The following is an 11,377-nucleotide window of genomic DNA, read 5'->3' as shown; positions in this document are numbered from 1 at the left end:
TGATGTTTTTCTTACCTAGCTTATATCTTGCTCCTCTGATGTTTTTCCTCTCTGCTCTTTGCGAAAAAGCAGCATGGATACATCTATAGAGACACTTTGTTACGTATTCAACATCATCCATCTATATTGGCAAAATAATAGAACGTATACTCAGTACATCACGGTTCAGCATACATCATGGTTCGTTTTCACAATGCAGTCATATCATGTCCATCACTTTTCCCGTCATCCTTCATGTCACTATCACAATGCCCGGCTACATCTGCGGAGGAATGTCCATTCTGTGAAGCTAGATCAACTACATCCTGGGCTATTTCGTCACTGTGTGTCTGTATTGATACTTGCTGTACGGTGGCGTCGGACATTTGATCCAAGGCGTCGTCGTCGTTGTCTTTCGCTGCCGTAGTGTGGATCCCGGCTTCAATGGCCGCGCTCACCGCCGCGTCGTGGACGCAATGAGCATCCTGCTGCTGAATCATGATTATTAACAGGAATTTGTTAATTTTGAATAGACAATCGTGATAACATAATGGGTGCAGCAGACAGTGTGATACCCATCAAAGTAAGTAGTGGGGAAATTATGAACCAAGTAACATCATTTAATAGGAAAATGGTCTCCTTGTATTGAAAGCATAACAATCCGACATACCTCTTATGCTATGTTTACCACACCTAACAACATAAAGTCGCATGTCAATGATTCCACGCGATTTTATGACAACACGTCAGACATTCTGTTGCTGCATGGCTGGAAATACATACAAAAAAGGGAGGATCAACTGTAAGCATCCTCAGCCGCTCTCGTAGATGTATTTGGTACTAAAAAGTGGCAAATTGATGACACAGCTAAAAAAAAAAAAGTCGATTCATAGTACACAAGTTTGAAAGACAGTGTATTTGGACAGTATTCCTTGTCTTTGACTTCAATAGATATTTACAATCTGTATAACTTACATCTTGCTGGACTGTTTGGACGATTGTGATTCGGCTACCATCGCCAACTCCAGATGGAAGTTCAGTTGTGTGTGTTCCAGGTTCTAGCTGGGCCAGCGCCAAGACAGCAACCTCAACATCTCGGTTCATAGTTGACGAGACGATGCTCCCGTCTTCTCTAACGTGCAGGACCTCGACAACCTTGTCAGATTCCCCGTCTTTCCTACAGCGTCGTGAGAAATGAAGATCTCCATGTGGCCCAATTTCTCGTGAAGGCTATCACCGAGGGCGCTGCTCAGTTGGGAATTGGTATCTTGGAGCTGAGCAACCACCTGTTGGCCGATGGTGTTCACTCCGATGGCATTGTCGTGTATTTCAACAAGTTGCAGGTGGCTGTCGCCCGGCACACCACCATCACATTCGGCATCAGGTCTCCCGACTGTCTCCTCCGAGATCTGAACAACTTGGAGCTCGCTCCCGGGTGCAACTTCTTGGTGACCTGACAGCTCGTAAAGACCAACTTCGTGCCTTGCTTCAATGAGTGTTCTGACCTAGTGTCATTGCAGTGTACTCAGCACTGTCTGTCCTTGATTGACCCCTCATCTTTCCAGTGGGTGCCTTCGGCATCTCCGGAAGTACAACCCCTTTCAGGAGGTCCGTGTCAATGATGACTGGTTCCTCCGGCATTTCTGTACCGAGATCTTTCCTGTGCTGATTGAGGTGCTTCCACATATTCCCACTGTAGGCAGTCCGCCACTGGCAAATTTTGCAGAGATACGGTTCGATATGGAGATGCCGCCGCATGATGTGCTCAGACAATCTCTTCTTGGAAGCCGCTGCGTATCAGAAGGGGTGGATAATGAATAATGTGGTTAGATTCATCAATGTTTACGCCTTGAGGATCCATTCTGGCCGGAATGCTCCACGAGGTCGATGGAGTAAGTGAATGAGTGCACTGATAATGTTGAAAAGCATTTTAAGCATATATATCGTGGTGGAAAGATGATGATAATTCTCATCGTTATCATTTTAATGTTAGTTCACCAATGTAATTATTAATAAAGCTCACTGTGATGACAAAATACACCGAGAACAACATTTCACAATGTTCAGCAATAATCAAAGCCTCTCTGCGCATTTCATTTGCAATAGTACAAATCATTTAAAAACAGTAATTTCTTCTTTTTTTTTCAGGATTGTCGTAAATAATCATACATTCCCACCCCTGGTAGTGCTTGCAGTAGACTGCGAATATATGGGAAATTGTATGCTTTTTGGACACATACATGCAACAACAGTGGCAAACCTCTATTTTTTAGTCTTGTACACGTCAATGTTAGTTCTGGTTACATACTGTCACAAACCGTTTCGAGATCTGATTTCTTGTGGAAAAATTTCGGGTTATCAATCCTTTTGACGCTATTTAGAATTTATGCATATAAAATTGCAAGGTGACATAATGTGATGTTATCAATCAAATTACCTCGAAAATCGCAGAACTGACAGGAGGCAGGCTGCAGTCCCTCGTGCGTTTGCATGTGTATCTTCAGGTGGTTCTTGGTCTTGCTGGCGTACGGACAACGGTTGCACTTGAAGCGGCGCTGTTCGGTGTGGACACGCATGTGGAACTCCAGGCTCTGTTTCTTGTGACCAACGTAGTCGCACTGGGGACAGCGGTGGTAAATAGGATTCTTCAGCATGTGCTTGTGATGCTGTTGATGTGATCCTGTATCAAAGAAATGAGTTCAATAGAGATTATGTAAACAGTGTGCCCCGAAATCGGCAATCTTTTACAATTAAAGATCATTCCATGACATAACTTTCTTATTCATGCAGAGATAAGTTCATCGTAAATCGTGTTCTGTATCAGCTTCATTACGAAATAAAATACATTGCAAAACACATTACAACTCACGCAATACTGAAGCGTCCGAAAGTCATACATGCAGTCGTAGGCCTGCTTTTCTATTTCACTTTCATTTTCAATCTGTTAAACATCTACAGCTGTATTTTCAGATGGTATTCTCGTGACTACATTCCTACCATTTCAGGACATTGAAACATTAGCATAAAATTTTGAATATTATTGATATAATTTCAGTGGTAATCAGTTTGCCTAACACTATCTTCATCATAATCAGAGTGAACATAATTTAATTTACCCTGAGGACCGATTTATCGGCACACCGGTAGGGACATGCTGAACACTCAACCGTCTTCTGCTCTTCCGTGGTATGTTTCCTGAATTTGTGCACCTTGAGGTTGTACTGATTGGCCAGCGTCTTTCCACACTGTTGACACGTCACGCCTTTCTGGCCAGTGTGCATGGCCTGGTGTGTGCTCATTTGATAGAACCGGTTAGTTGCGAAAGGACACTCGGCGCATTGATCATCAGTTTGTTCTTATGTTCCTCGCGGTAGTGCTCTCGTAGCATCTCGACACCCGCACAGACAATGGTGCACTCCGGACAGTAAAAAGTTTCTTCTTGATCGGTGATGTGTCTTTGCTTATGCTCAAGCATGGAAGTTTCGTCTCTAAATTTCGCGGCACATAATTCACAAATGAAAGTCACCTTTTCTCGGTGGTCGTCGTCAGATTTTTCTCGATGGGCTCTGTCATTCTTACGACGCTTTTGTTTCTTTTTCGTATGAGGTCTACTCGAAGTGTCCTCACTGTTATTCGTTCCACAGTCGTTGTTTTGAGTGGTCTGGTCTCCGTTCAGTTCACCTTTTGTGTCTTCGCTTCCGATCTGGAATTCTTTGAGATCAATGCTTCCACTCAGAATCTCATCCACCAATTGCTCCTTGATGTGTTTTTCTAGAACGTGTCTGCGGAGCTGGTTGGATCTGTCAAATGTGTGCTTGCAGTCGTCTTGGTCACAGTGGTACAATCTCCCTGTGTGTCTGGCGTGCCTCTTCTGCAAGTGCTTCCGCATGTGACGCCAGTGCAGGCACATGAAATCACAGTGTGGACACCGGAGACCATCTACAGATTTAGCGTGACAAGTCTCGTGTAAAAGAAGTTCATGCTCCATCATCTTCAAGCTGCAGTCTGGGAAGGAACAGGTTCTGATGGATTCTTCTTTACGTCTCTTTTGCACTACGCGCCACTCATGCATTATTTTCTCAACTTTTTGATTGAACTGCTCTAACGCCACTGGCAATCTTCTGATCTTCTGATTTACAGTTTCTGATCGCGCAATTTTACCTGCCAAGCCATTTCCATCACAATCGGCACTCGTGCATTTAAGTTCGTCCGTCCTTATTTCCGTGCCATTCTTACCATCCTCACTGTCAGCTGCTAGGTGAGGTTTACGTACTTCATGACGTTTTCGCTTCCTATTCTTGGCTCTTCTCGATACAGTACAAGAAGAACCCTTCTTTACAGTCATTTTGCGTCTTTTGGTACCTATGGGTTTATCTGCATGTCCTTGACTTGACTCCGTGTGCTTCTCTGTTACTTCTCTTGTCGAATCACATGACACGTGTTGTTCTTTGTCCAAAGTGGCATGAATGTCATCTGCCGCTTCTTGCAATGCTTCTGCGACAACATGACGATCTTTATCATTGTTCGCAGGACTTTCCTCGGTCACTGTGTTAATTTTCACACCTTGTTCACTCCCAAGACTTTCATTTGTGGATGTGCTATCTTTCTCTCCCGTCTCTTTCTTCTCAGAGCAGATTTCTCGGTCCTCAACTCTTGCTGACTCTTCTTCCTTGTCTTTTTTGTCTTTCTCTATTTTACGGGCATGTGATGGAAAAACCTTGTCTGTATTAGGCTTGTCCAATTCTGATTCGGTAAGGAATCTCTTCGGCATTCTCCTTTTCCTCTTCCCGCGACCAAGCTCATCGGAATCTCCCGGGGTCTCCATGCTGCCACTGTCGGATTTCGATTGGCTTGTCCTTGTCGCAATCTTCCTCTTTCTACCACGGGAGGGCTGGGGCATCCCCTCATCAGAGGTGTCTTCAACTGGTGTGCTGAGAGAACAAAAGTCGACGTCCATATGTTTCTGGAGATAATGGACAGCTATTGCCTCTTGTGAGAAATCGGTGTGAAGGCATTCTTTACAGCTGAATTTTGGAGTCGCTCTGCGTCTGTTTGACATTTTGACCCAACAATCCGGGACACTATCTGAAAAAAAGAAGGAAAAATAATTCCGCCCTTAAAAAGCCATTGATTGATTACAAAATTCACTTGGTGGGCGAATGGGGGTGTTGTTTAGATAAAAGCTGCGAAAAATTTACATATCAATAAAAACCAATACGATTTTGTTTGGGAATCAGGCATACTAATAAAGATCAGCATATCTACCTGATACGGGCCCCGTTGCATAAAAGTTACGATCAAACGCAAGTCAAGAAGAGCAAACGTAAGTCCCAAATGCTCCATTCTGATTGGTTGAAAATCAAGTTGTGTATGATTTTCTTGACTTGCGTTTGATCGTTATTTTTCTGCAACGGGGCCACGGTTGTGTAACAGGGCGTCTTTTGGGAACTAATAGGCATACTAATAAAGATCAACATGAGTGCACTATCCGATACGTTTGTGTAACAGGGCGTCTTTTGGGAAAACCCACAGAGCGTTCTTAGGTTTCAAAGTTGACATTCAACATATACACGTATTTTCATTTTTTGAGCACAATGTAAAATAAAAAATAAAAATCTGGCTTACCTCTATTAGAAGGCAGGGGGGGGGGGGGTTGTACACTCAACATATCATCTCTTTTAGAGGGCAGTAGGGGGAATGTTATATCAACCGTCCACATTTTGTGTCATTAACAAGACTTAACGTGAACGGTCTTGGATTTTCGAAATATGAACTTTTATGGAATTTTCTCAATATTTTCTTTAATTAATAACCGTTGTCATGCTTTTTGACAATCACGAATTGTTGCAGTCTTCTCATACAGCGATGGCGCCATCGAAACTCTACAAATTCATATAACCTTTTAATGGATTAAGACTTTGATGTCCGATTTTCCCTCAAATTCCAGTGAGATGTCGACTCCCCTACCCCATATTCATAATTAATTATTAGAGTATGATAAGCAAACTATAGTATGCTCGTTCCCTCCGTTTCAAAGCACCTAGCCCCCCCCCCCCCCCCCAAAAAAAAAAAAAAAAAAAAAAAAATCTCTGGACTGGCTAAATTTCTGAATCCCGTCAAAGGCCAGTTTCGCGGGCTTACGGCAATTCAGGTGTTTCTTTGTTTTTGTTTTTGTTTTTGTTTTTTTGTTTTTTGGCTTGGAGACCCCCGCCTCCTAAATCCGGAACACGGCACCCCCTTTTACTTTGTGAGCTCTTCACATTCCGACCCGTAACTTCATGTATAGACAGACGCTCCCACTACTACAATACATTTTAGAAGTATCGAGTGTGTGTGTGTTCAAATCGAGATTTAAGAACTCAGAATAAAAAAATAAATAAAAAACGAACATAAATTAAAATTTCATGGCATAAATTAATGCTGGATCAACTTTTCTATAATTTTCAAGATATTTTGAAATTACCCCCATTTTAATGAAATCTGCGGGTGAATATGGCAAATATACACCCCTCCCCTACTTAGTTTTTTTTTTTTTTTTTTTTTTTACAATTCTCGACCAAATTTCGTCAAGCAAAAAGTATATACGCATCTGTTACTTGCCGGAGATTTTGGGAACACTCATGCGGTCCCTCCGACCCCGGATAGTACGTGGGCGCGTGGAATAGTGTTCTTGCATGGCACGCAATGGATGCAAATCAACTAAAGTAACCACATTCAGTTAGGCCCTATATGGATGCAGTTGGGAAGCAACTACTAAATTTGAGTGGGATATGATAAGGAAATGTGATTTTTTTTTTCCATCTGTTAATTCTGGGGTGTTTTTTTTTTTGGGGGGGGGGGGCAAAAAGGATGAAATTGATCAGGTCCATGATCCATCAGATTATCCATGTCATCAGGCATCCACTCAAATAGCTTTTCAATACAAAATCACTAAACCTCAATTTCATTTTTTTTTAAGGTAAGGTCATCATCGACCAGAGAGAAAAAATGAAAAGACACGAATTTGCAGGTCCATTCGGATTATCCAGGCCATACTCTCTATTCTTAAAATTGTTTTTGAATCATCTCATCTAATTATGAGAGTTTCATACAAAAACTAATAATCAAACGCCATGCACGTTTGCATTTTTTAAAACTGCATTCATTCCGGAACATAGTCTTGTGATGAAGATAAGAACATAGTCCTATATATCAATTATTTCCTTTGTTTTTCAGCATTGCAAATCTCAAATATCTCAAATCGAAGTAGATGACAATTGACAATGAAGTCGCGGGGAGATACGGTACCAAAGAACAGCTCAGGGGCCACGTACGTTTAATTAATGTGCGGCCGAGTCGCTGCATGTGTTCGTTACATGCATCTCACAATAATTCCTATACAACCAGGGACCGTTTCATGAAAGTTGTCAGCCCTGACAATCACCATGGTAACAGTCAGTGCATGACCAGGGGGGCATTTCATGAAGGAACTTGTCGGATAAAATATCTGACAAGTCAATTATATCCGACAAGTTTTGAGAAATTCTTTAGTCTGATTGGCTGATTTCCCCAACTTGTCGGATATGATTGACTTGTCGGACATTTTATCCGACAAGTTCCTTCATGAAAATTTAATGCCCCCAGAACTTCTTAGTCAATCAAATCCACAGATAATTTGCTGAAATTGTCAGAGACTTACAACTTGTCAGGAATACTAATTAATAATTTTATCAGTGAAACAAAAGTTGTTGAAATTTTTCAGCTTCTTGCCGAAGGGGCCGAATCAGGGAGACTTGGTAGATCCCCCCCCCCCCCCCCCCGGTCACTCAGAACGTCAACCAAATGCTGTTTACATTCCAAATTCTTAGAGATAAAATGCTGCATTCTGCGGGAGACTCAAGCATTTAGGGTCTGTCTCACGATCTCACGCATGGCACCCATTTTTCCTCACAGATCGGGTGAAGTGCAATACTTGTTAGGCTAAAAATAAGGAGCACAGCTCCATGACTCGGCGAGACGCCGAGTCGTGAAAATCTCACTCATGAAGATTTTTTGAACTTGGTATTACTCATCTGGTTATGAATTTGACCAATTTGACCACCTATAAAACAGGCTTTAGGAATGAACGCTATCAAAATTACCACCCGAGTGTTGGGGGGGGGGGGGCTATGACACGGATATTAACGTACATTTTACATTGTATACACATGGCAATCTCGTTTCCAAAAATCATGTCAGCAGGCATAGGCAAGGGTAAGCCAATCTGTGTTTTGCACGCACCTGGGATAAAAGCTGCAACACCACACGCAATACAACGTTGGTCAGCAGTCGTGGTATGGTACGCTATTTGTACAGTGCATAGACTCGTGTACATGCTGTTCTCGAATAAGGCCTTGTGTAGTTTACTGTAGGTCATGTGCGCGAGGTTGTGAAACACCCTCCATACCAAAGCCAGTTCACTTACAGTTACACAGGGGGTTTGCACAAAAGCTTTTTAACGTACTGACCAAATTACTACTTGTGGGATCGTAAAAGCATCGTCATTGAGATAGCATACATCTTACCTTTGCTTGTAGATTGTATCTTATGGAAACATAGTCGTCTTCACACACTGGTTTCCATTTTTACTGCAGCACGCACCCGGAAATGAAATTGCGTGATAGTTACCTAGGCTAGTTTACCAGCCGTTTTATGTGGAGGTAGTACCTCACCTCTGTAGTCTCTTTCCCTTCGATTGGACAAATTGGTCAATGCACATACTGTAATCAATACTGGACCTTGCAAATGAGACACGGGAATGATTAAATCATTACGTTTTACTTTATTATTACCATTATCATTATTTCTCACCGCTAACAGACAAAAAAAAAAAGAAGACAAAATTGAGTCGCAGTTACAGGCCTGAGCAGTCATACAAAAAACATGGCTTCCCCAAACTGTGCTGAAAAGTGTTTTGTTCCGTTATTAGGATGTTTTTAGAATTTTATGTAAAAGTGTATTATTTTGTCAATAATTTGTCTTTTAATTTGTTTGCACATTGTTGAGTTTTTCGGGGTAATTTGAGTATTATGTATGACTTATTGGCAGGATGATCGTGTTCACATTTGTGAGCAAACGACTTGAAATTTTGATCCAAGTTTCCTGTAAACAAACGTGCACCATGCAGAAGAGTAGCAATTGGAATATACGCATGCACACACACACACACACACACACACCCTCCCTAACACACACACACACACCAAAGAGATCACCACATTGGAATGTGAAAGCTAGTTTATTACCGGTACATAGTTTTTATTGATAATTGTTGAATTTTATAGGGTCCTATAATTGAAGGGGTCGGTGCATTATAGTGTTAACCCACACTTTGGTGAAAAATGAGTTACATGCATTTACACCATCCTGAATCACTGCTCTATAATCCCTAAAAATGTCATCTTGAAATTTAAGCAATAATTGGGTTTTTAATGCAAGCATCTTTTTGCCCCGAAAATTAATCACATCTTATAGGCAGGAATATAATGCTAAGCCACATTTTTCAAGATGGCGACCTCCATGGTAGCAGACAGAAGGGTGTCATAAAAATATCTAAATCTGAACAGTGAGGAAACTTTTTCATCTACAAAAATAAGTGATTCTGATTCAAAACATAACTTGTACTCTTCTGCCAGTTATGAAAATGGAGATAAAATAAACATTAATGAAATTTTAAGCATTTAATGAGTATTTTTTGTTAATTTTTGTACTGTTGGGGTTAGCACTATTTTCATGCTAATTCTATACTGATCATGACATTTTTCGCCAGTTTTTTGTTTTTGTTGAACTTATCAGGAAAATACCACAATCACTGGTTTTAGGAGTATTTTAGCATTGTGCATTATGACCTATAAGAAAATTAATCAACATTCATGGTCTGTCCCAGCACCTTAAAGTTTCATTAGTGGGTTAGCACTTTATTCATGCTGACATTTCGCTTCAAAAGGAAAGCTTCCTCAAAATTAATCAGTCGTTAAATAACTGATGAAATATATTCAAAATATAAATCTTTATTTGTTATGTGTGTTTTTTTCATCGAAATGGCTTATTGTAATAAGTGTATTGTCTCTAAATTTATGATTTTTTTTTCCCGATGCAAGTGTGATCTGAAAACGTTCATATAGGTAAAAAAAAAAATGTACGGATAGCTGGATGTTTGGACATGTGCCTTATCTGTTTTTAATTCTTACAGAGTTAGATCACTAGTGAAACAACATTTGAAATTGTCATTGATTAATTTGTAACTTCTTTTGAATAAAATGCAATTTTGCTATGCTTTCACAGCCATATTTAGGGGGATTAGCCATAGACAGTAGAAAATAGATGAAAACAAAATGCATTCTTAATATCGATTAATTTACCTCAAATTTTTAAAAAAATTCCTGCCGCTGTCAATACAGTTGTGCTTCCCTGTAGTTTCTTACATAACCGAGACACTATACTTACATGTTTAACATCCTTTGAAAGGATGTTACATTTATGATATAACTGCAAACATTATTTTACAAATCTAACGCTGACGCATAAAATTCATAGTTCCATGTTGTTGATACCTCTATGCGGTTTCTCAATTTAAATCAATAATAGGTGAAAGCAATCAAAGCGGACTTAAAAGCATCAATGCTGATAGTATAGTGTTTTTTTTTTACGTAATTTAATTTTGTGAGTCAATAGCTCCCTTTTTTCCACTACTGAATTTACCCTTTAAACTCGGTATTTATCATGCATTTTTATGAAGAAGTCTCCATGTTGGAAAGAAAATGTATTTGCTGTATTCTTTTACAAATTTCAGAGTTTTTTTTCGCAGGGTTGTTTAAAAGATTAATTTACAAAAAAGAAAGTTTCCTTCAAATTAATTTGGAGATTTGTGATCGATAAAACTATTGAAAGCATACAGATTTTTCACTTTTTCGTGTATGTTTTTGTCACCGTAACAGCTTTGACATGAGAACATTTTTTTCTTGTTCCTAAATGATCTTCATGATCCAAATGTAGCCTGAAAATGTGCATATGGGGTAATGATGTATTTGTATAAACACACCAACTTGGTATAATACGTAGACTATTTTGGTCTTATTCGGCACATTGTATTTCAGCATGTATGGTCTGTGCGAATATACGAAATCTATAAGTGTTCAGACTTCCAAAGAGATTTTTTCCCAATTTTTAAAAATGTTCTTTTTATGGATTTTGGGCCATTAAGAGTTAGTCATTCATTTTGCATTAAGAACTTTCCTGCATAATTTCAAACAGCCTGCATTTACCAACGAACATGGGGGAGGAGGATTCATTGAGGCATGTACAGTCATAATTCTCATGCAACACTATTTTTTGGTAAATTCGTTGTCATACAAAGAAGGATTTTAGAGTACATTGGTGA

General features: G+C 40.0%; 1 pseudogene; it reads right to left on the bottom strand.

The window, feature by feature from the left end:
* Nucleotides 1–8,615, bottom strand: LOC140232971 (uncharacterized; annotated as a pseudogene).
* Nucleotides 8,616–11,377: the final 2,762 nt, after the last annotated feature.

Source organism: Diadema setosum, chromosome 9 (genome assembly GCF_964275005.1).
Source record: "Diadema setosum chromosome 9, eeDiaSeto1, whole genome shotgun sequence".
Lineage (NCBI taxonomy): Eukaryota > Metazoa > Echinodermata > Echinoidea > Diadematoida > Diadematidae > Diadema > Diadema setosum.
Note: the sequence above shows the minus strand (reverse complement) of the source record. Positions and strands in the feature narration are given on the sequence as shown.